The sequence below is a fragment of the Macrobrachium nipponense genome, chromosome 12 (genome assembly GCF_015104395.2).
Source record: "Macrobrachium nipponense isolate FS-2020 chromosome 12, ASM1510439v2, whole genome shotgun sequence".
NCBI lineage: Eukaryota > Metazoa > Arthropoda > Malacostraca > Decapoda > Palaemonidae > Macrobrachium > Macrobrachium nipponense.
This window is the reverse complement of record NC_087205.1, coordinates 72,427,531-72,454,725: the sequence shown is the minus strand read 5'-3', so window position 1 is coordinate 72,454,725 and position 27,195 is coordinate 72,427,531.

Genomic DNA, 27,195 nt, shown 5'->3' with positions numbered 1-27,195 from the left:
AAGTATTTGCCATTCCATGAATGTTCTTTTTCTTTGATGATCCACATTAACCCTTTGGCTGTGAAACAGAAAAATTCCTAAACATTCAGGAAATTTCACAACTTGGCGATAGCGCACGTCATCGCTGATATCATCCAACTTTGCAGACCAAATTATGTCACTTTTATGATTTGGCCTCCTGACTGTGTAAATGAAGAATTCATCTGATGCAGCAACATGGAGAAAGTCAGCTTCATCCCATTCTTTAAGAAATGAACCACAAAACCATGCATGGTCTTCTCTCTGTTGCTGAATGATGTTGGGCTTGCTGATAACATGAAATGAATTGATACCAGATTTTTTCAACTCACGACATACAGCACTATAACTTCTCTTCTTTCCCCTTTTTGTTTCTAGTTCAAGCGCCAATTTATGTAGAGACTTTCTTGGTCTACCCACTGCCTCAGCTATGATGTCTTTTGACTCCTGAAAAAGGACTTCAGGCCTTCCAAGATTCTCACTCTTTTCGTGATGACAGTCATATGGATTTTTGTTCCAGATTCTTTTAACAAAGGATTCATCTCTTTTAATGTATTTAGCTATCCAGGAATGGGAAATGAAGGATGCGCCAGCATCCCTGGCCTCTCTCAAGGTTATAGCCCTGATTCAGTCAATCCATCTGATTTCCTCAGAGTCATTAGTCATGGCTGTATCTAACTCTGTCACTCAGTCTGAAAATACAAGAAATGTAAAATGAAAAATAGCTTAATAGAAACTTGAGACAATGTACTTGGAGATAGGCTATAGCAGAAAACTTCATAACTTTCCATTTGTTCTGTGGAGGGGGGCCCCTCTAATTTTGAAACACACGGTATATATAGTATACACACACAACAAACACACACACACATATATATATATATATATATATGTTTTATATATATATATATGTTACATATATACACACACACATATATATACTATATATATATATATATATATATATATATATATATATATTGTGTGTGTGTAGTGTGTGTGTGTGTGTGTGTGTGTGTATATAAAATATTTATTTATTTATATAAGCGAATACCACAGGAAAATGATAAACAGAAATCCAAGCGCATTCGTCTTTATCAAGCCATCATTCCTTGACGATGTCTTAATAAAGACGAAAGTGCTTGGATTTCTGCCTGTCATTTTCCTGTGGTATTCCCTTACTTAATGAAGTCACGTGCATCTACTGTGATTTTTAAGTGTATATATACAATATATATATATATATATATATATATATATATAATATATATATATATATATATATATATTTATTTATTTACATATATATGTATGTATATTAATTCCTCGTTGTATGAGTGGTTTACGTGGCCGCCCACCGATTCAGTAGTAGCGAGTTCGATTCCCCGCTCTACCAACGTGGAATCAGAGGAATTTATGTCTGGTGATTATAAATTCATTTCTCGATATAATGTGGTTCGGATCCCACAATAAGGTGTATGTCCCGTTGCTTGGTAACCTGTTGGTTCCTAGCCACCTAAAAATATGTAACCATTCGGGCCAGCCGTAGGAGAGCTGTTAATCAGCTCAGTGGTCGGGTAAGACTAAGGTATACTTAACTTCTACGTGTGTATATATATATGTGTGTGTGTGTGTGTGTGTGTGATTGTATGAAATGAATAAAGAAGTTTACCTTTAACTCTTCGAATCTATATTCCTGGACAATTTTTCACGGAACAACTTACAAGCTGAAATAAAATAAAAAACATCTTTCTCCATACCGAGAATCGGACATTAACAAAGGTTAGTCCACCGCTAAACCCCCCACGAACACAACAAACAGAATTGATTTCAGCTTTTCCGTACCTACCGTATCCAAGCTTTGCCTGAACTGAAATAGACAGCCACGCATTGATAACGTCATAAAAAGCGACACTAGCGAGTGAAAGCCAGGCTGTTTGATCCTCACTCCACATCGGAAAGCGAACAGAAGACGAACTCAGAGCGAAGACTCTCCGGAAAAGTTAAGCCTCGTGTAGGATATGATCCTTTTTACTTCACGAGTCCGTTCTGTGAGTAATCGATTGTATTTTCTCAATTTGTTTCCTTTCCTTTTTCTTTCACTGAATTTTTACCTGTCAAACTTAATATCCGTTATGTATCGAAGACCATCTTTGTTTTATTATTATTATTCTTTTACCTGGTTTCATTAATATTCCTTTACTTATTTGCCTTTCGAAACGAATAAGGAAACTTTATTGATCCGGATAAGTACGATCCGATATACAAGTTCTCTGTCTGGAGAGCGATATTCATCTGTATCCTAAGAAAGAGATCGCTTTAACTCTCTCTCTCTCTCTCTCTCTCTCTCTCTCTCTCTCTCTCTCTCTCTCTCTCTCTGTCAAGCGCTTAGGATAGGCGAAGGGAAACTTTAATATTGTGTGCATAGATTTTCATTATCTACAGGAAAACAAGTTACTGTTGTTTACATTATCGCCTTTTATTAATTTTGTTATTCTTGAGTGTAAAGCTAAAGAACTTTTATTATTATAGTTATTTTTATTATTAGCTTGAAGAAAAATCCTTAACATGTCTCAAATTTTTGGGATAAATACTTCCATAATGTGATTGATTATTATATATATATATATATATATATATATATATAACATATATATATAATAGATATATAATATATATATATATATATATATATAATAATATATATAAGAGAGAGAGAGAGAGAGAGAGGAGAGAAGAATGAGAGAGAGGAGAGAGAGAGAGAGAGAGAGAGAGAGAGAGACTGTTGGTCCTCAGGATCTTTAGTATATTTTAAAACTGCTTCTTCGGATTTAGGTGTGAACAATTCCAAGCACAGGGTGGAAAGTGGTCCAGGAAATACTGCTGAAAAGTCGAAGTGCAAACTAATAATATTTCTTTTTATTTCCGCTGTGTCAATCGTATCAAAGATTCTCGTAAAAACAAAACTCTTTAGCCAGAGACTAAATTGAAACACATTTTCTGTGTCTGAGAACAGAAGGCGCGCTAAGGTTTTGAGCTGAAGTTTACTTCTTTTTTTTTTCGTTTACATATATCAGACCTCAGATTTATAAGTTGGGAAATATTATAACTTTGAAAATAACATAACTTAGGAAATATTTGATGCGGTATAGTTTGCTAGCTAATAAAAAAAAGTTTTTTGCATTCACCTAATAAAATAGGATCTAAAAGTAAAGAATTAAAGGAAATTTTTTAAGCACTGAACGATTTACTCTCCAGGCATTCTGCGAAATTACACGCACACACACAAACGCACACTCACACAACACATACGTGCCTTTCACGTACAGGGGGAAGTACCTTAATTAATACAGAGCTTTGCCATTACAACCTGAAAGGGGAAAAAAATGACCAAACGTTCGGAATTACTTTTTCAATCAAAACTTCCTCCCTCATCGAGTTCGGGCGGCTGCATTTTCTAAATGCCAAGTGCATTTCACCAATCAGAGAGACTTGCGAAATAATGAATGATCCTAATCAAAGTTACTTGATCAAAAATCAATGGCGTCTCCATTGACATTCGGCCGTCTCTGTTGCAAAGCCACGGGAGCGGTTGACGGGGTTCGCGGGAGGGATAGGGGTCTGGGTAGGAGGGGAGGGCGGAGGGGTGTGATTACCTTCTCAATTACCAGACCAATAGGTAACGCGAGATTTCTTTTTTATTCATAAAGGGCAACGCATTTCTCATTCAATATCGATGCAGCCCTTTTCTTTCCTTATACCTCCGGCCTGGATTATTGAAAGTGTTATCTCCACCACCGACGTTCTGTGAGGCCTTTTTCCGATGTATGCACAAAGTTTCGTCTTTTTTGTCCAAATTTTCCAGACACCCACCTCTCTCTCTCTCTCTCTCTCTCTCGCTCTCTCTCTATCTCTCTCCTATATATATATATATATATATATATATATATATATATAATATTATATATATATATATATATATATATATATATATATATATATATATATATATATATATAATTTGCGGATTCAGATATTCGATGCGCAAACCCTCGCGGATGCGGATATTTTTTAAAGCTAAAAATAATTAAGATATATTTAATTGGCAAGCCCGACTTCAGCCACATAATTCAAAATAATGAGTTAACCGGATGAGTGGGGGAAGGGGGGGGGGCCGGTTGCTGGGGACCCAGCGATTCACGGACATTTTAGTTGTCTTGACACAAGGTTATTTCATACTCATTGCATGATAAGGGGGCTAACAAAACTCAAAGTCATGAGAGAGAGAGAGAGGGGGGGTTTCCTAATAAATGTAATACCCTGCCTTTATGATTACAACTGCTATAAATCACTTGAAATTGCTAAAACAAATATGTTATAACATAGCTACTTATACAGTATATACTGTATGAAATGTGTAATTGTTGTGTATCAGGTATTTTGTATAATAAAATAAAAAAGCCAAATTTAGCAAAATAACAAAACAAAAAAACTACTTTTAGTTACAATGTATGAGCATGAATTATTGAACATTGAGTAGGGGGTGATGTCCACAAATCCACATTCTCAAACTGCAGATGCAGATTTTGCTTGCTATGCTAATGCCGATGTTAAGAAGTTGTCAATGAGGATGCGGATCTATAAGAAATGCTGATAATCTGGGGTTGTGGATATCCGATACCTCTTTAATATACATATATACTATATTATATATATATATATATATATATATATATATATATATATATAGTATTATATATATATATTGTTATGAACTGCTCGTTCACTCCTGGAAAATGTAATCTAACACAAAACAATTGGCCTTGAATGGAGGAACGAGAGATCACAACAAAGAAAAGAGAAAACTATGGCAGAAGTCCGATATTACTGAGGAAGGAGGAATATACATAAAAGCTGGACTTTAGTTTTAAATGTGCTATATTTACAATAATTAAATGGGTCTAGGAACTATTAAGGTTGTTGATTGCCGATCCACAGGAAACACTTGCCTGGGGCAACCAGACACAGCGTTCAGAATTTTGCACAAACGGGTTAGTGAAATGCAAGGCTTATTCCAAAGGGTTCCCAATTTCTCCCACTATCAGGCACGGTGTTTGTCTGCAAAGAGATTGTATCCTAGGATAAGTATTGAGGCAAGGGAACACATGGGCGAGCGTTACATACTACTTTCTTTCAATAAAAAAATTTACAAACCGCTCAGAGGGATTGAAAATGACTGGGAGTTTACAGAAGGAACTGTTATGTTTCTTGAATTAACTAGGGGATGTTTACTAGTGTCACAAGGGGAGTAATCACAGCATTGAACCAAGATTGGTGGGAGTGAGAAGCTAAACAAAGGAGGGGGAAAGTTGCCTTGGAAAAATGGAAATGAAATACAGGCAAAAGGCAAAACAATTCCCTGGCTGAACTGGAAATTACTCTCACAGTACTTGGAAATCCTGGGCTTGGTAGTCTTCTTATCTGCTGATATTTCTGTGCACTATGGAAGTATAAAAATACTTGGGACTTCCCCAGAGAAGGCCGGGGTAGTAGAAAGGGTGAAGTAGTTTCTGCAGGGCAATGTCTCAGGAGCTTCTGAGCTCTCCTAGTTCTGAGGACGAACTGCTGGGTCCCTGCCCTTTTAAAACTTTTCCCGGTAAGCGACGCCCCCAATCCGGATTTTCCCAGTGGGGGGTAAATTCGGAACAGCCAATGGGAGCAAAGATAGTTTTCTAGAGAATGGAAGCTTTCAGTTCAAAGGGGCAACTTATATAGACAAGGATGAATGAGTCTTGTTATAAGAAATCTTAACTTTCCTTGGTTCTGACTTAAATTCTTGAACACCTCCCCATTCTAGAGGACATTTCAACCCTAGACGGGTTGGAATGGACAAGACAAGCCAGAAACTAGGACAAATGACAAATATAAATTACTGAGCCTTCCATACTCCTTTGAGTGGACTTATAATATAAGCAATATTCAAACTCTGCTGATGATAATATTCATGAAGGCTTACTCGACAGGCAGAGAATCGATCATTAATTAGAAAATTAAGTGTGATGTGACTAAAGGCTAACAACTTGCTATATTCCAATAAAGAATACTCTTAAAATATAACGTCACACTGAGAATGACAAGGAATAGCAAATTAATGTTCAAGGCAACACATACTATTAGTTTTACCCTGATGGGGCGATATGATGCATTCAGGTGTGTTAATATCCCTACGATATTGTTAAGTGACTTTGTCTTGTAACAAAGACACCTTACAGTATTAATTACATCATAGTAAACGTTAGTGCAAACTAACAAGGGTAGAATTAATTAAATAATTCTCCGTAGAGAGGAAATAAGATTACACAAAATGTAAGACTCACTAGAGACAATGACAATTTCACAAAATATAGAGAGTAGAAAGTAACACTAAATCAGAAATCAAATCAAAACAATGTATAAACAAGCCAGGCTTGAAAATATCTCTAAAGCTATAGCAATGTTTGCTGGCTAAAATTTTCCCTAGTCGGGAATGCTAAGTGCCCAGAATAGGGCACTGTGCAAATTGTGGCACCTTTATGACAGTAGTTCATAATGAAGTACTAATTTATAAGGCCAGAATAGCTGGCGGGTGTGGCTCTGCCTAAGCAGAGTATACAATATATAATAAATGCCTAAAGGCAGTAAAGAAGAGGAAAGGAAACTATGGAGAGAAAATATAGACAGTACAAAAAAAAATAGAAAGTTACAAAAGGGTAAGAAGGAAGTAGAAGGAACAGAATCTGGCATTCTCCTCTGGATGGAGAGGGTCAGAATTCTTTATAAGAGGTGGCACTTTTCCCTTCTTCCTTTGACCTTCAAGCCCTTTGAAGATTCCGCAGGGGCATCGGCTTTGGCTGCTGTGACAACTGGGGCCTTGGTACTCGTTCCTGTGCCTAATGCTGCGTGGCTCTGTTCCCTGAGTTCTTCGGCCAAATAGGATTCGGTATAGTCATTACTCTGGGATCGGTTAGCTGCTGACGGAAGGGGATTTGATGAGGTAATGGTATTAGGAATGGGCTCACCAGTTGGGAGGATCGACTCTGGGGCAGTTTGCAAGGCTGCACCATTGGTGGAGTGTCCACTATGGTCATGGGTGTCCTGGAGAATTCCTATTGGAATTGGCTCTTCCTCGACTGCCGGCATGGGTAGTGGGGCCAAGCCAGCAGAGGGAAAGTAACTGGGACTTAGAGTTGGCACTGGCACTGAGGCCTTTCCTGGCTTAGTGGAAGGATTGAACGTGGCTCAACATCCATGAGGGACGGAGTCTGACACTGCCTGGCACCTTCAAGTGGCACTGGCTGTGCAGAGGTAGTTCTTGGAGGCCCATGGCACGGGTCTGGAGGTATGTGTGTGGGGGCGGGAGGCGCCTGATAGGTATAAAGGTAGGAGGAGACTTAAAATCTTGTACTAGCAGGACATCATAACCTCTTGGTATATAGGTTGCTACTGCCATGATACACATCTGAGAACGGTGAGGTCATGTGACTCTCAACCAGACAGTAGGTAAGAACATCTTGACGTGGTTGAGGCTCTCTATCGTGATGAATTGGTGCACATCAACCTGAGCTCCGTAAGGAATTTTATCCTCTCGGATGATGAATACCTGCGTACCAGTGTTGTTGAAAGCTTGGACCTGGTGGGCAGGATAGCGACCTCTGGGAGGTGCGACAAATGTGGGGCCCTGAGCAGGAGGGCCTAGAGCTTATGGATTCGTCATGGCCATAGCAATGGCAGAAACAGGAGCTTTCTTGGGGCATCCTACCCAGACAGCAGTGTGCCCATGCACTTTGCATGAGTCACAGAAACTCTTGCTAAAATCAGGCCAGAGCCTGTTGTTTCTGTTACAATGGCCGTTGTTCTTGTTATTAGAATGATTGGGTAGTCCATTCGGAGGAGTAGCGGCAGCTTGCTGAGTAGGATCCACTTTTGAGAGGCACTGCTCCATGGTGTGACCTGGCTTATTGCAACACCCACACACAGGTTTCCGTGGAGGAACATTGGGGCACTGGTAGGCTGAGAGGTGGCAGCAGGAGTAAGAGGGAGAGCAGGGCGTATTTTCTCTTTAAAGAACTCTGCAATGGATGGTGGGTGTCATAGGTGTCTGCCCATTTACAGCACTCCCGAATAGTTTTAGGGGCTTTGTCCACCAATTGGGTGGCAAGATCGGGGGGAACATAGAAAAGGAAGTCCTCTAATTGGAAGAGTTCTAAGACCTCCCCAACAGATGTTGCATTGGAGGCCTTTGTCCACCTATGGAGTGCTGGTGTCTTCTTGGCTACCCACTCTATCCAGGTTTGGTTAGCCTCCTTGGGCATAGTCCTCCATTTCTGGCTCCACCGGTCTGGGGTTAACTCGTAAACCTCAAGGATTGCCTCTCGGATGAGGGTGAGGTCTTGTCTCTCATTCAGAGGAAGGGCCTCGAATGCAGTTCGCCCATTGCCAGCGAGATGATTGCCAAGGAGGAGGGCCACTCCCTGAGGGGTTGGATATGAGTTCTTGAACACCTTCTCGACATGATCAAGCCAGGTGTCAGGTTCGTTACCGTCCCAAGTCCTAATGAGGGCACCCATGCTGTGGAGGTGATAGTGTGAAGGAGGGGGCGCAGGGGGCATGGCACTCGGGGGTGCCAGAGTGGCACTCTGGACTACCATAGCCAGTTGATGGGCTCTTTCTGCAGTCTCTTTTCTCTCCTGGGCTTCTCTGTCTTTCTCCTTTTCAGCTGCTTGGAATGCTCTTTCAGCTGCTTGTCTTTTCTCGTGTGCCTCTCTTTCAGCTGCTTCTCTCCTCTCTTGTTCCTGTCTCTCCTTCTCCCTTTCGGCTGTTTGGTAGGCTCTCTCTGCAGCTTCCTTCATTTTATCATGCACCCAATTGATCAGTTTTGCGCCCTCCAGCCCCATGACTCTTTCGGCTTCGGTGAAGGCTCTGGCCTCCTCCAGTGCAGCGTTACTGGCCATCTCCTCAGCAGTAAAACGCTAGTAGTCTAGCCTGAGAATAATAGGATGGAAGGCAGTTGCAAACTTGCAAATGTCGCCAGTGGTATGCAGAACACTCAACACAGATACTTGGCAAGATGACCGTAAAATCCCTGCAAATACAGTTACTACTGGCATGTAGCGCAGCGGAAAACTCATGACGTAAAATCTCTGTAATTTACAGAGTGGCGGAAACTCGATGCTGATAATGGATTTGGCAATAAATTTCATAGACAGGGAAACCTCAACGCGAGTACGGGTTAGTAAAATAAAAAAAAATAAAAAAAAGAAAAAATATGGCCACGAATTTCAAGGAACACTCAATGTGAAAAATCGTGAAGTAGCAAATGAACTTCGTAAACGTGGAAGCTCAACGCGAATACGGGTTGGAAACTCAACGCGAATACAGGTTTGTAAATAAAAAAGGAAGAATCTTGTCACGAATTTCACGGAAACTCAACATGAAAAACGTGGCAAATGAATTTCGTAAACGCGGAAACTCAACGCGAATACGGCTTTGTAAATAAAAAAGAAAGAATCTGGTCACGAATTTCACGGAAATTCATGTGAAAAACTTGGCAAATGAATTTCGTAAACGCTGAAACTCAACGCAAATACGGCTTTGTAAATAAAAAAGAAAGAGTGTGGTCACAAATTTCATGGACACTCAACCTGAAAAATGTGGCCCATGTATGTGATAGTATAAAATGTATATGGGGATATATATATATATATTTATAATAGATTATAATTATATTATATATACATATATATATATATATATATATATATATATATATATATATATACATTATATTATATATATATATGATATATATATATAATAATATAGATATAAGATATATTATATATATCGTCTCGAGGACGAAGACGAAAAGGGGATAAAAATTACTTTTCCTTTTTTACCAATGCAAATCCCTGGTCTATCTTGCCCTATCAAAATAGCTATGCTCAGAATTCGTATTTTAAGCACTAGCTCGTATACATTTAAGGGAAGAGGAAGAACCAGAATAAAATCTCTCACCACTGCATAACTGCCTACGCACATGTACCCTTTTTCACCCTAGCTCTCGCGCCTAAGACTCTCCAATTCCGCCAATTTAAATCCCCGTAGAATTAGGCCTTCACACGGGTCGGCTAGACAGAAGGGATGAATCACACAAGAATTTCAAGGCCGCGCCAGAGAAAGTTAGGCTAAGGGTAACGTGTGCCCTTGTTTTTAAAGCAATAAGTATTTGCCCTTATTATTCCTCTCTGCACAGAAAGAAAAAAAAAATAAAACGTTTACCTTTGATTTTCCTTATCCTAACATTAAGAATATATGCTGCCACTTTTATTTCTTACTTATTGACTCGTCTGTCCTCTTGTTCATAAACAGGGCAATGGATAGTGTTCAAGTAGACGCATAGCCAGGGAACCGAGAGAGAGAGAGAGAGAGAGCGAGCGCTCGGACAATGACCAGCACATTGATTCATGTAAAAAAAAAAAGGAAATATCTTTACATCTCGAGATTCTTGATTAACTTACAATACACGAAGTATGGCACTTATTTTCTATTTGAATTTTGCTCCCTAAATACCTCTATGTTTTATGCAATGGCACATGAAAGAAGCTAAGGTTAAAATTTCTCTCTCTCTAGTCAATCGGCATACATGTGGTCTATTTCCCATCGCTATAATGGCAGTCAGATTTTATACCCTTAACTAAAATACCTAGTTCTACACAAATAACTAGAAAATAAAATTTACTTTTTTCCTGTTGTGGAGAATTGGGAAACCTTGCTTTCTCTTCCTTATAAAAATATTAAACGAATTCAGATTCGTTTCTTTCGTGATACCAGTTTTAATAATCGCTACACGACTGGAAATGAAAATTATCATCGCATGATTCTAGCATAAGGTCGCCATTTTTATTCTGAACTGCTTGTTCACTCCTGAAAAATGTAATCTAACACTAAAAATAGTTGGCCTTGAATGGAGGAAGGAGAGATCACAGCAAAGAAAAGAGAAAAAAAAACTATGGCAGAAGGGCGATATTACTGAGGAAGGAGGAATTTACATAAAAGCTGGACTTTAGTTTTAAATGCACTATATTTACATGAATTTACATAGGTCTAGGAACTAATAAGGTGGTTGATTGTTGACCCACCGGAAATACGTGGCTGGGGCAACCAGACACGGAGTTCAGAAGTTTGCACAAACAGGTTAGTGAAATGCAAGGCTTATTCCAAAGGGTTCCCAATTTCTCCCACAATCAGGCACGGTGTTTGTATGCAAAGAGATTGTATCCTAGGATAAGTATTGAGGTGAGGGAACATGTGGGCGAGCGTTACACACTACTTTCTTTCGATAAAAAAAAATTTACAAGCCACTCAGAGGGAATGAAAATGACTGGGAGTTTACAGAAGGAAATATTACGTTGCTTGAATTAACTAGGGGATGTTTACTAGTATCACAAGGGGAGTAATCACAGCATTGAACCAAGACTGGGGGAGTGAGAAGCCAAACCAAGGAGGGGGAAAGTTGCCTTGGGAGAGTGGAAATGCAATACAGGCAATAGGCAAAACAATTCCCTGGCTGAACTGGAATTTACTCTCACAGTACCTGGAAATCCTGGGCTTGGTAGTCTTCTTATCTGTTGATATTTCTGTGCACTATGGAAGTATAAAAATACTTGGGATTTCCCCAGAGGAGGCAGACGGAGCAGAAAGGGGTGAAGTGGTGTCTGCAGGACGAGGTAGCAAGAGCTTCTGAGCTCTCTTAGTTCTAAGGTGCTTCTAAGGGTGAGCCGCTGGGTCCTTGCCCTTTTAAAACTTTTCCCGGTAAGCGACGCCCCCAATCCGGATTTTCCCTGTGGGGGGCAAATTCAGGACAGCCAGTGGGAGCAAAGAGAGTTGTCTAGAGAACGGAGGCTTTCAGTTCAAAGGGGCAACTTGCATATAGACAAGGATGAATGAATCTTGTTATAAGAAATCTTAACTTTCCTTGGCTCTGGCTTAAAATCTTGAACAATATATATACCTTTGGCATTTCCTTTTACAGGGAGTTTCTTCGGAAAATGCTACCCAACATTCTTCCACCCGCAGCCTTCTTCTGTTACCATTTGCCCCTATGTATAAGTAGAATGAATGAATATGTACTGGTACAAGCTCGCTAGTACATAACGTACCACGGTCAGGACTGCCCTTCTCGGCCCTCTTACATTACCGTAATTTTAGAATATGGGTAAACTAATAACAATAAGAATAGTAATAACCGAGAAACTTGACAGTTTTCAGTAGGAGATATGCATCAAATTAATGAAGTTCATTTAATTTGGTATTAAAGAGAAAAAGCTTATTGGAATTGATTAAATTTTTCATCTTTATCGAAGCTTAACCTTTTTAAAATCTTTCATAGTCAGCTTTGTCAACTGGCTCTTGTAATAGTTTGTACTGGAATTATCTTTCAGGGAAAAATTTATTAAAGAACTATATAAATGAAAGTCGACTCCGTTGCAGTGATTCAGATCTGTGTTTTTCATTGGTTGCAGCTAAATTCCGTTGTCTCTTCTGTCACGTAGTGAACTAGGATGCTTTTTTCTTAGCAGGGATGTAGGATACTTGTGTAAACAAGATTTCAAATACCAAAAAATATTAAACCTTAGTACGAGTTAGCTAAGGTGGCTGCCAATTAACAAGCCCATTTTATCTAGGATCTTCAGAATCCCTCTGAAATACCTTTAATTCCCAAATTATTTCTTAGTCTCATAAAACCTAAGATGCAGGTTTTTTTTTATCAGGCAAACAAACGGCGTAGGAGTTAATATAAGAATATTAGTATATATTATAAATTTATATATAATATGATTTATATTAATATATTATTTATATATTATATATATATATGTATGGTATATTATATATACATATATATATTTAATATATATATATATATATATATATATATATGTATATTTAATTATCTATATATATATATATAATATAATATATATATATCATATTTATATATATATATATATGTAATTATACATTATAATATAAGATATATATATAGATATATAATATATATATTATCCTATAGATTATATCTATAGATTATATATATAGGATATATATATATATACTACATTATATAATATATATATCCCAAAAACAAGCAGGTACATATTAAACGTACGAGTAACTTTTTATGAGAATGCATTCAGTAAAAACCGAAGAAGAAAGAAGCCCTCAAGAAAATTGGACATTTGTGCAACAGTCACTGTGGCATCGGGAGTCGAGAATCAAACCGAGAGATGAGACGACTCTTCAGGTTTTATTCCGCCTCAGAATGCATAAATTTATTTCTTATTTGTCTCGATGGGATAAAAGCTAAAATATCCCCCCATACAAATATAATATGGAACCATACGAGGCTTCCACTGACAAATCTCATCGGTGCTATTAGCCGCTGAAAGAGGCTCGTAGAATTCCTGACCCGACCGCCATAACTCGTTTCTCTTCTCTGATAACAACCCCGCCCATGCAGGAATCTATTGGGGAGGTATTTCAAGCAGTGCCCCTCGGGGCACTAAGCCCCCTCGCAAAACCCATTAAAGGCCAAGCCCGATGAAGCTTCGGCGGAGCCATTTGCGAAATACGTAAAACAGAGGATGGAGGTCAGAACGACCCATTAGAAAGAAGCCATTCATTCCTTACTGGAGGAATCGCCGGGAATCAAGAAGCGACAAGTCCTCCGCGCACTCAACTTTTTATATATCGGACTTATAAATCTCTCGGGGAGTTCTTTCACTACCGGTCTATCAGCCCCCTCCCCCTCTCTCTACCCCAACCCTCGCACGCAATTCCATTCTCCTCCTCCTCTGCCTCCTTTTTCACCCATCCTTCTTCTTTCTCCTTCTCCCCTCCACATTCTCCTTCTCCCCTCTCGTTCTCCCGTCTACAGCTCCGACTCTATCTTTTCGAATGGAGAATCGGATGCGTAATAGATCGATGGTTAAGAGCTTGGGATATATGCATATTCCATTTGCCACCGCTGTAGAAAAGCAGTTGTAACGTCGTCTTCTCTATATGTAGATTGAGATTCCGGGAGTCCCTGAATAGTAGTTATCTGTAAATAGTCTCTCTCGCAATGTAAAAGGACGAGAAATGATATGGCTCCAATGTTCTCTTCTCTCTCTCTCTCTCTCTCTCTCTCACCAGTGAATGTTGTGTCTGGCGTCTGGAATTCTTTATATCCAAAAAATTTATACAAATACTTTAAAATGAAACCTACAAAATGAAAGTCGCCATGCATAATTTAATTTATAAACATCAGTCATTTTTTTATATCAATAGGTGCAGTAACAAAGCTTGAAAAAAAGTTCAAGTTGACGCATAAGACTAAGCACGTTTTTACGCGAATGCTAAAGTACTTGGTGTTGTCGTGGTCTGCCATTTCCAAGCATCGGGTTCATTTCGGGGTTAATTTCATGTAAAATTTCAGTATATACATCAGCTGAGATCATTTTTTGAGATAACAGGCCATAGTAGAATGGAAACGATGAATGCAATGACTCCATGTAGAGTTAATCTGCAAAGTATTAAAATGGCCTATGAAGTTAAACCCCAATGCATCAAGTCCCCTGATTATGTTCATTTGGAGTTAAGCCCAATGTATTTTGTCCCACGTAGTTAACCTCCAGTGTCATAAGTCCCCCTTAAAGTTAAACGCCTATGTACTGAGTTGCTCAAATTCAGACATAAAACATGTGTCTTCATGGTTAAACACCAATGTATATCATTCCTCTTAGGTAATTCCCAATGCATTTAGTACCTTTGGAATCAAACGCCCAAGTATTGAATCCCTCAAGTCTTACTCTACAACATATCAAGTTTCTTTCGAGTTCACTTTCAGCGTATGTTTCCCTTCAGAGGTATCCCCTTGTGCATTTCGTCCCTTGTAATTAACCTCAAATGCATCAAGTGCCCTCAGGGGTAAATGCCTGTGCAATGGGTCACTTGGAGTTAACCTACAACATTTCAAGTCTCTGTTGTTAACCTCCAATATTACATTCCTTTAAAGTTAAACCACCAATTACATACATCTGAAGTAACCCCCAGTGCATTAAGTTCCCTTTGATTTAAACTCTGATGCATCGATTCCCCTCGTAATTAACCACTTTAAGATGTGTCTTTTGGATTTAAACTACACTGTAAAACTATTTGAAGATAACCTCCAATACATTACACCCCTCAAGAGTCAATCATTAATTATGTCCCTTGGAGTCATTCCATTCTGCATAGTTAACCTCCAATGTACTTAATCCTTTCTGAGTTGAACTCTCATGCATGAAGTCCTTCAGAGTCAGCCTGAAGCAATACGTCACTTTGGAGTTAAGTGTAATTACATGACGTCACTTCATAGTTAACAAGCAGTTGATTACCACTATGAAGTTAACCCCAATGCATCAGTTCTTCTCAGAGTAACCCCTGCGTATCAGGTCCCTTTGAATTGAATCCCAATATTATTAATTTGCTTTTTATTCAGCCCCCAAAACAATACATACCTTTCGAGTTAACCGCCAGTGCATTTGCTTCCCCGAATTTAATTCTCAGTGCATTGAATCCATCCAGAGTTAGTTTTGCGCTCTCTTTGTAACATTTAAAGTCCCTGGGTTATTTAAGCTATGAAGTTGTATTTTCCACCAGTTATTTACACATTCAGTAACGCAATACCTCCCACACTAAACACATAACTATGCCTAGTTGTCAAATTCCTTTGCTGTTACAAGGCAGAGATGTAAACTCGGCTCTCATCCGTAGTGTCCTCAGAAAGCGTGCTCATTCTGTACAAAACGATATTTAGGGAATGTTTCCAAGACCCATACCCATTCCAGTCATCTGGTCACGGGAACTTGTGTCCCAACTGTGTCTGATATAAATGTTGGTGGGGCCTATTGCCTATTGAGTAATTAAAAAGATAGTAATAATAATTTCTGACATTCTTTATAGCAAATGACCATATGCCTTGTCTAAAAAACAGTGTTATATAGGAGAGATTTCCATGAGCTAGGTTACATTTTGGGGAAATAGGTACTCCAAGCATCACTTTGAGTTGACAGGGTGGATCAGTTCCACTATCTTTAGCAACTAGTTATGTCGGGAACTCCATTACGGAGGTTGTTGAGGGTAAAACCAACGATCTCTGGTATACAAATGTGCCTAAGCCTCTGTACTTGGCTTTTGCTCAGTTTGAAAACTGACTTCTCTTATTTTAAGATTCATCGGCCTGGGGCCTCTTAGGCATATTTGTTTTTCGGTAACAAAGATAGTTTAACGCCGATTTCCCATTTACTTAAGGGTATATATTTTTAGTAACACAATTGATATAATTTTACTCGGCATTCAGTTTTGTCAGCTGGCTATCCAGTCTCATCGCTATCATTATTGCCCTTTCATCAAACTACTTAATTCGGTTGTTAGCAATATTAACACTTTTGACAAGACAGGAAGAGGCTGAAATCTTACAATTAGCCCTAAGTTAATTAAATTTGTGTTACTTTCCTGTAGGAATTATACATTAGAAATTATTAACGGGTTTTAAGAAATTAGACTGATTTCAAAACATAACTACAGTAATTTGAATCATGATAAGTATGAAATAGCGGAAAAACTGGAAAAACTAATAAAAAATGCAGTCGAGTTCTCTGTACAACGTATACTAATCAAAGCCACCGAAAATATATCTACCTTTCGGTAGTCTCGGTATAATGCTGTATGAGCCGCTGCCCATGAAACTTATCCACGGCCCGTTGGTGGCTTGTCCTGTATCGTTGCCAGACGCACAATTATGGCTAGCTTTAGCTTTAAATAAAATAAAAAAAAGACTGCTGAGGCTAGAGGGCTGCAATTTGGCAAGCTTAATGATTCGAGAGGGGATGCTCAACATACCAATTAGCACCCCTCTAGCCTCGGTAGTTTTTAAGATCTGAGGGCGGACAGAAAAAGTGCGGACGGACAGACAAATCCATCTCAATAGTTTTCTTTTACAGAAAACTAAAATTAGTACTTTTTCTTTCGGGCAGTTAGAAGTCACTGTAACGCCATTCGTTGAGAATACTGTACCTTGATTCTTGCCGACGAGAAATTCGTGGAAATTATAACCATAAATCGGAGTGTGAAGATAATGAGGCGTTAAGTTTTATGCACATGGAATAATATCCTCGGCTGTGTGACAGTCTTTTGTGGCTATCTTTGCCGAGATCGATATGAATAAGAAAAGAATAAAGTATTGAATCTTCTTTTCTTTCTCTGCATCTTCTCCCACTTCTGTGTGGGGTGAGAGTTTCTGATCGTCTTCGTCCACCTGGCTAGGTCAATTGTTTGTCTCTCTGATCTTCTTTAATTAACTACATCCAACCACCTTCGCTTCTTCGGTCTTCCTCTCGCTCTCCCACCAGACCAGGCACCTCCATCTGCGTCACCTCCTCCCTACACATTGTCCTGTCACTTGGCCTTACCACTACAGTCTTTTTTTCCTGGCCCTACTTTGATAGTTCTAAGACTCTAGTAATTCCTCTTATACTTTCATTTTTGATCCTGTCCATTTTTGTCTTCCATATTCTTGAAATATCCGGATTAATATCCATTTTCTTTTCATCTGCTAACAAAAATACATTTCATTTTTAATGGAACCCCGCATAAAATAGGAACATTTTCTCCGTAGGAAATGATAAACGCGTATAATCGGTTTAACACAGTTTTTCTTTATATTTCGTCCCCAGCATTTCCAGTATATATTGGGTCGGCTTACCTGAAATCTCAATTTTATTATCTTTGAAAAGTGTTCTTTATAAATTCTAAATGAAGTGGAAAATGACTGTTTTGTTAAAATTATATTTATTTAAGACTTGAATCTTTTAAAACTTAGACCGTAATATTTTAACAACTTTTATTTCCACAGAAAAATTCAAATCCAGCTTTCAAAGAGTATTTTATGTAAAGGTTTTTTTTAATCCTTTACTTATTTCAAGCGTTAGTACTGGTTTTAGCCTTTATTCGTATCATTCATATTGTTTTTAAAATTCAAACGGCTTTGATAGATTTATCAAAGCCGTTTGATAAATCGTTCTCTCTCTCTCTCTCTCTCTCTCTCTCTCTCTCTCTCTCTCTCTCTCCGGAATACTGAAAACGAGAAGGTAAAGATATTATAGCGTCTTATAAACATAATCATTATTAAAAAGTAGAAAGGTTTCCAAATACACGAGTATTGTTTTATCACATTTATTTTTGAGTTTATCTCAGTGTACTTAGACCTACGAAGTTTTTACCTTAGGAAATAAGAAAGGTAGTTCGGAAAGGCTTTAAATAAGAAAACAAATAAATCATGGGAGATAACTAAATGCAACTGAATCCAGGTTTGAAGTTATGTCAGTTACATAAGAAAAACTGAAGGCATTGTCGTTAGTATTCTAATTACTGTATATCTGGATATACATTATCCTTTTAGCTTTTCTCAAGTCTCCTTGCCTAAATATTTTGAAGAGCACAGTTACCCCGCAGGGCAGTGATTCCCAAACTTGACCATACCATATTATCACTCTTCGATCGTACTTTCCACTCTCTCCTAACAATTGACTCACAGTGCAACTGCGAGGCTTTCCTCCTGTTACACCTTTCAAACTTTTACTGTTAATTTACGGTTCAGCGCTGAATGACCTCACTGGTCCCAGTGTTTGGCCTTTGGCCTAAATTCTCTATTCAATTCGATTCAGCATCACAGTTAAATAACATAAAATGTTTAGCTAATTATTTACAGGTAATGTATAAACAATCCAAGCGCCTCAGTGGCATGGTCGGTATGGTATTGGCGTGTTAACTTTTTGGCCGCGAGTTCGATTCTCGGACATTCCACTGAGGGGTGAGAGATGTGTATTTCTGGTGATAGAAGTTCACTCTCGACGTGATTCGGAAGTCACGTAAAGCCGTTGGTCCCGTTGCTGAATAACTACTGGTTCCATGCAACGTAAAAACATCATACAAACAATAAACAATCCAAGCAATCCGTAATGATTGTCTCCAGACATTCATTAACGAATATATACTGTCAAGCTGGAATAGCCTTGACGTTCCAGCTTTGGATGGAGCCGTGAAAACGGATTCCTTGTTGAGCAATAAGGCAAAAAAGGGAGAAAATGAAACCCGAAGGGAAAGTAACGGGGTAAACACACTTCACTTCGGAGGCTCCGGAAGCTGTTATGAAAATCGGACTTAAGAATTCGTTGCCAGTTATAATTAAAAAAAAAAAAAAAACATATACTATTATATATATAGTATATATATATATATATATAATATATATATATATATATATATATATATATAGATTTTGAGAAATTATGAATATCTAGTCCTATATCTGAGAGACATTCGACTTTGTATTATAAATTCTTTTTTTTTATTTTTGTGTTTCTTGAGCAATATTTTTATTGTCATTTTGGAATCCAATTTTTTAAATCTGGTTTTTAACGACGTGAAACATCTCCTTTAATCCCTCTCCAAAGAACTAGTTGATCTGTGTCACATTTTATCTGTCTCTCTCTGACAGTCTCTCGAATGGTCTTTCCATCTCGCTCGTTTTTACTATTATTATTGTTATTATTATTATTATTATTATTATTATTATTATTATTATTATTATTATTATTATTACTATATATGTGTGTGTGTGTACACACACACACACACACACATACACACACATATATATATATATATTGTTGTATATATATATATATATATATATATATATATATATATATATATATATATATATATATATATATATATATATATATATATATATATATATATATATATATATATATATATATATATATATATATATATATATATATATATATATATATATGTATATCCGCATGTGTGTTTGCGTATGTATCCTCACGCTAAATCAGCACGGACGGCACCAAGGCCGTAAGGATAGAAGAAGTAGCGCAGCAGGTAACCCGGCCATTACGCCTACTCGTTCTACCTGGATGTTCTCCTTAGCATGTAACAAGAAACCGCGGTAAGGGCGGAGATAGCATTTGCATTTTTGTTATGTATATCAGCTTTATGATGGCAACCTCCTCTCTCTCTCTCTCTCTCTCTCTCTCTCTCTCTCTCTCTCTCTCTCTCTCTCTTCTCTCGCTCCTTCCCCGTTCCCCTTCCCATTCTCGATCATTCGTATTCTTCATCGGAACGAATTCTCTACAACACAACCCGTTTTTATGCAAGGTTGGTACTTCAAAGGAGCAGGAAGATGATTAATGCGCTAAGTAAGGTCTTTTACAGCATCAATTCTGAGCTTTTTCGTGGACTTGAGGCCTTCTGCCCTTTTATTAACTCGTGTGTTAATTATACGGGGAGTAATGAAGTTCTTTGCCCTTTTTTAAAGTCTTAATTTCCTGTATTTACCGGGAACACACCACCCTTACGCAACTGGATTCGCGCCGGAAAAAGGTTCTCATTAAGTTAAAACTACGTGCGCGTTTGTGAACTGTACAAGTTTAATCTCATAAATGACGGAAATGATCTTATTTTTTCCGAGGTGTACTGGAACGAATACTAAACGTAAACAACGTCAAAATAAGGCGAGAACTCACATGATCGCTAAAACCTTTCCTGCGTTGAAGCAAGACACTGCAATGCTTGAGTCATAGACTATGGCTTGAGTACAGCCTAGCTGAAACTTTCATGAAAGCTCAAGACTAGCTTGTGTTCTGCCAGGGACACTTGACAGTCGGCTTTGCCATAGTACTGGGATTTGGGCGTGAAAATCGACTATCTCAGATTTAGGGCATCTTATCCAATGGATCAAAACCGTCCAAAAACACCACAACCTGAGATATAATTTCTATACATTCTAACAGTATATCGAACCTGCCTGCCATAGAGGGAATAACAGTGCAGAGAGAGAGAGAGAGAGAGAGAGAGAGAGAGAGAGAGAGAGAGAGAGAGAGAGAGAGAGAGTGTATTAACAGCAGTTTAGAAACAGAGCAACAGAACAACAATTATGAAACAATTAATGACAATACCAAAGTCGCTAATTTTGTCATTCGTCAAAATGTAATTAGGAAGAGAGAGAGAGAGAGAGAGAGAGAGAGAGAGAGAGAGAGAGAGAGAGTAAGCCAAGAAAACACGATTACTTGACAAAACCTTTTAGCCAATTAGCGATCGTTTTTATCGTTAATAAGACGTGAATTTAGGATTTTTTCTCATTCGCTCATCTTTACAGATTGACTCACATGAGCCTCTAGGGTAGATCTAGGTAATTCCTGATATACAATAGTAATCCTTTAATATTCAAACTGTGCAGATTTGCATACAACAATATTAATACGAGTACAAAATTAGAAATAGAAACAGAAAAAAGGGCAATATATGATAATGTAAACCTTAACAAGGAATTACCACGAATATATACACACTTTTCTTCGTAATCATGAAGTAGATGAGAAAGTGAAAACGGTGAAAACTACAACATAAGGCAAATGGACATAATGCAGTAAATTATTGGTTGAGAGCCAAGTGTCGATTTTTATGGTGATTATTCCACACAGTCCACAAAGTCATTACCTATGAGACATTAAATATATAAATCTTTAATAAACCGAAAACAGGAAAAAAGATCAATGATTTCATTTTTACCGGTTTAAATGTCCTATGGGTTCACCTCAAAGCCGACCCTCCATTAGCGGATAAATGCTTTCTTTTTCTCTGAATGAAAAGTACGGTGGTGATGATGATGATGGTGATGGTGATGGTGGTGATACGATTTCTGGTCTGGATATTGTAAATCGAGCAATATCATATTTGTTTAATAATGAGGTGCAACTCTCCAGCAGAAGTTTATACTGAACAACATATCCCTCTGGGGTTTTATCCCTTTTACCACAGGGCTCGTAGGGATTAATTTAGAGCTAAATGCATTGCACTCAATTTTTGGTTGGCTTAGAGTCTGGTCGATTTATCGGTAATGGAAAATGATAGGTCAAATGAACTTTTATGATGCAATTTCCATTTGTGTGTGTGTGCGTGTGTGGTTCAATTAGTAATGAGATCAATGCGCATGTTTTTTTTTTACTTTTTCTTTCTTCTTCACGCGAGGTTTTTGTATTTCCTGGGTGACTTCGGATATCTTTCTCTCGAGAAGCGATCTAAACTGAAGTCTTCTGTGAATATTGAGTAAACAAGTGAATATATCCATAGTTTTTTTTTTTTTTCACTCGGGGAATTTTATATTGAAAGATGAAAGATGTTCGATGGTCCACAAAATTATGAAATTTAGTTTTGATAAACGCATTTCATTTGGGACAGAGGAGCTTAGTAAACTCCATAAAGCGCCGCATCCTTAGGGAATTTGTCTTTAGAGAACAAATGCGAAGTAAACGATGAGCTTTTCAAATATTTCTGTTTGCCTGAGCCGTGCTTAGCTAAGTTAAAAAAAAAAGACTTTCATAAATGTAAGTTTATAAGTCTTACTTTGAATTTTGGAATCAATATCGATTAGAATTTGCATTTTATGTCCTTCTCAGTTTATGACCTTCTCAATGATGAAATATGTTATAACAGGTTTTACCTGAGACTCCTCCGGTTGTATTCTGGTTAATTCCTGTTTATATGTTCATTAACTTCTCCAATAATATACCACCTGACCAATACTTCTCTCATCACTAACTTATCGACACCATTGGTACGTAATGTAGCTGTGCACAACCTTATTTCGAACCCCATTTTTAAACATTATATATTATTTATTTATTATATATATAGGTGTGTTTTTTTGGGGGGGAAGTGCGCGCGCAAGCAAGTTTACGTATGTAATAACCTTTAGAAAATCCACATTCGGTCCCTCTTCTCAGTTTTTTCTCTTTTTAATTACTCTGAGATTTGTTCAGAAAGCAGTTAAAATTGCAGCGTGTCTTGACTAGTTCTATATTATTTTCATATTTGGTGATACAAGTTCACTCTTAGCATGGTTCAGAAGTGACGTAAAGCCGTTGGTCCCGGAATAACTACTGAATCCATGCAACGTAAAAGCACCATACAGACGAACAAATAAACAAAAACTATTTTCATATTGAAACTTTTAAGTTCCTCCCATATTAACTGAGGACAATCATGTTACTAACCTATCGTCCTCCAATCGCTCAGGTGGCCAGGCGTTTTTCTACGCCTCTTCAGTTTTACAAGATATATCTTCAGTTAATTCAGTTGCAATATGAAAATGGTAGAAAGTATTCTTCACAAGCTGCAAAGGATTTAATGCGAACAAAGTTAGGAAAGGGGCCGAATGCGATTTCTTTTAAGGGTATTTTAACACACATTTTATATATATATATATATATTATATATATATATATATATATATATATATATATATATATATGTGTGTGTGTGTGTGTGTGTGTGTGTGTATTATATATATATATATATATATATATATATATATATATATATATATATATATATATATATATATATATATATATATATATATACATATAGATAGATAGATAGATAGGAATTATATAATATTTAACATTGCAATCTCAAATTTATTTTCTAAGCTCTTCTTTACTGAATTCGATGCATCCCCTAGTTGAAATAATTTTCATTATATACTCTCAAGTCTATTTGGTATGAGTGTGCTCTTGATGCATTGTCAATTTCATCATCGGCGTAGGGGGAAGAGGATAGGGTGCCAAACCCCAATAGTGGCCAGAGGCAAAAGGGAGCTCACTTGACGAGCTCACTTTCCCTCCTGATGAGGTGCATCCATTTCGCTTCCGTAATCACCTTCGGAGGCCATTTCACGGGGGATTATTGACGAGACCGAACCAGAATACCAGGAAAGCTTCCATGAAGTGTAAATTTATTTCGGGTTTTTTACGACGTCGTTGAAGCTCATCGAATGGTTTATCCTTCGCGATTTTAACTATGGCTCATCTCAAGGTCTTTAGACCTTGGCTCATCTCACCAGAGATTCAAGTTTTCTTGCTCCATTTTCGGTTGAGCGCCTGGTTGCTTTTATTTATTTTTTATATTTATTATTGTGGGTGGTAAATATCCAAAGACGATACCATTACAACTCTTCACGATTGGTGGAAACTCATGCTGCTCACTACCTACCAGAAACCATTGTCACCGTTTTAATATCGGCACCCGTTTAACATACCATTTTCCGAAAACTTTGAAAAATTTTCATTCTTTAAATGATAAAATATATGATGACCTTTCTCACTTTCGTTAATATTTGATGATAAATACTTACTATGATCGTATTTTAACTGATATTTGGACGTTTCATGATATCCCGTCTAATATTAAATTTATGTTCACCTTTTTACGTTTCAAAGGATAATGATAAGTATTATCATTTGCTTTGAAAGCTAAAATTGCAATAAATGGCATGATAAAATGCACCTCTCTCTCTCTCTCTCTCTCTCTCTCTCTCTCTCTCTCTCTCTCTCTCTCAGCCAGCCGAATTTTTCAGAAAAGGTTTAATGTCAAGAATTCTTTGCTCGGGTATCAGTTCAGCCACTGGAACATTTATTTGATTGGCTGCATCTTTTCCAGGGAGTGAGGCTTAGGGATTCTGTCGCAAGCATGTCCTCCAGATTTTATGGATTGGCTAAACTTCAAACGTTTTATTTTCATGCATTTGTCCGACAAGTCCGTCGATGAAAATAAAAGATCGATTGAACAGATACAGACGTCGTACATAGAAGGAGAAGAATAGGAATAAGAATAGAATAAAAGAGAGAAAACAGAAGAAAATGCGTAATAATTTCTCAGAGAAAACTCTGACAGTTACATTCCTTATTTTCTCTTCTTATGCTTCAGGAAATTTTTTTTTTCTTTCTTCAATCTTCTGCGTCCAGCTTTATTGCTGAAACATATATATCAGTCATTTCTTCCAACTTTTATCTATTTTTGTGATGTCGAACGACATATTTTGTTTTCATTATAACAAGCATGCATTACTTCATGTTTTACATGTTAATATAAATTATATACAGGAACCTCTCTCTATATAATAATTAATAATCCAGTAAGCATTCAAGGCCACCAAAAATTAAAAAAGGATCGACTTTGTAACTTTATGTGGCAGGATATTTTGGAAGGATCTCGTTCATTTTGTCCTCAGGAATATCCATAAATGGAGTTTATTGCCATTAATTAGTTTTATAAACCAAATCCTTCAGCTCAACATACGTCAACTTCTGTTAAGAATTTTTACAGTTCATCATAAAAATATTGCATCCTTTACCATCGAGTTATTGTTATAAGCCACTGTAAACAATTAATTGCAGAAGCCGCTACCACCAAATAACATTGCAATCAATTTCCATGATGCAATATGTAATCCAACGAAATCACTCTGGCCTGGGCATATCCGCCTACGAGAATGGAATTTAATTCGATAAAGAATTGAAAAAACTCGAAGGAAGATTTTTGCCTCATCTGGACTGTGACAAAAATCGTATCCGCTGGATCAAGGAGTAATGGTGTAATATCGTCTTACTAACGGATTACGCCCACAGATGTTGTCTCCCGCCTATGTATGACGTTTCCAATAGAAGACTATTTGTGGACGCCGTTATTGTCTGGGGGTAATTAAGCGTTTTTAATCCTTACTTGATTGAGAAGTTTCATGTCCGGAGCAGCACTTATTCTCTAAATTATTGGTGGCGAATTATATATATATATATATATATATATATATATATATATATATATATATATATATATATATATATATATATATATATATATGTATATGGTAAGTGGCGGAATCAATCACTACGCACTAAGGTCTAAATTAGAGTCATTCAATTCCTTTATTTCAACCACATACCAAGTGACAATATACATATATGTTTTGTTAAAAATTATTGCTGCTTCAGCACTATTAATCTTGTAGAGAGTCTTCTCTATTTTTCTGATGACGGCTTTCTCGTTGTTGCTTTTACTGGCGAGCAACGCACCAGAGGGCATGGTAAAATTCGTTTGAGTCATTTGATTTATTATTCCTTATACAATTCTTGCTTATACAATTCTCTCTCTCTCTCTCTCTCTCTCTCTCTCTCTCTCTCTCTCTCTCTCCAACGCGACGTTTCCTCCTGATCCGCAGGACATTCTCAAGCGATGACTGCTAAGGGACTGAATTCGAGTGGTGTGTTGTTGTATTTGATGAAGCTGACCTTGTGTCAGCACGGGCTCGTGCTCACAGAGCAGCCTGTAAGAATTCGAGTGGCGATTCCTTCTTCTAAATCGTGGTGTTGCGGGCTCTCGAGTACGGTATAGAGAACCTCTCCGGCAGGTCGACTTTTCATTGGTTCCTAGGAAGGTGAATCATACAGCGAGCGTTAACAAGTCTTGCAGACCTTCTCAGGTGGGGGTTATCACTGGGAGCCTCTTGATTAGCTTCTACCTGAGTGACGTCACCCCTGGTATTATTCTGATAATGTGCTTCACGTCCGGTGTTTGTTTCATGCGCTCTGGTACTTTCGTTGGGGGGGAGGGGCGCGGTTCTCCTCACACACGTCGGTATCAGGAACGCTTCTTGAGTGGTATTAAGGGGAGGCTTTTGCTCGAGTATAAGCAGCGCTTCTAGGAGGCACAGACGTCGCGGGTCAGGGACTCTCCCGATGATTTTGACATTCCTGAAGATGTCGTCCCTTGTAATGTCTTGCTGGTGTACTGCAAGGGCGTGCTTAATGGCACCCTCCTGGGCGTGGCAGGACATCCTTTTAGACAGGCGCATCGTCGTCATGCCGATGTAAATCCCAGGGCATCCTTGGGCGGGGCATACGTATCGGTAGACAACGTTTGACTGCTTTAGGGGGTCTCTTACGGGCGGGGAGGGGTTCTTCTTCATCAGGGCGGATGTGTTCCTCTATTATTTTCTTCATTGCTGCTTCGTCCTCCTTGTATTGATGGTGCATGAAGGCCTTGTAGAAAAGTTTTATTTCCTCCGGGGGTGGGTTATTCCTTCTCTCTTCCTCCGTCATGTACCACTTGTCAAGGGCGGCTCGTGTTTCATGGTTTACTAGTTTATTTGAGTACCCATTATTAATCAGCATCTGAGATGCTCGG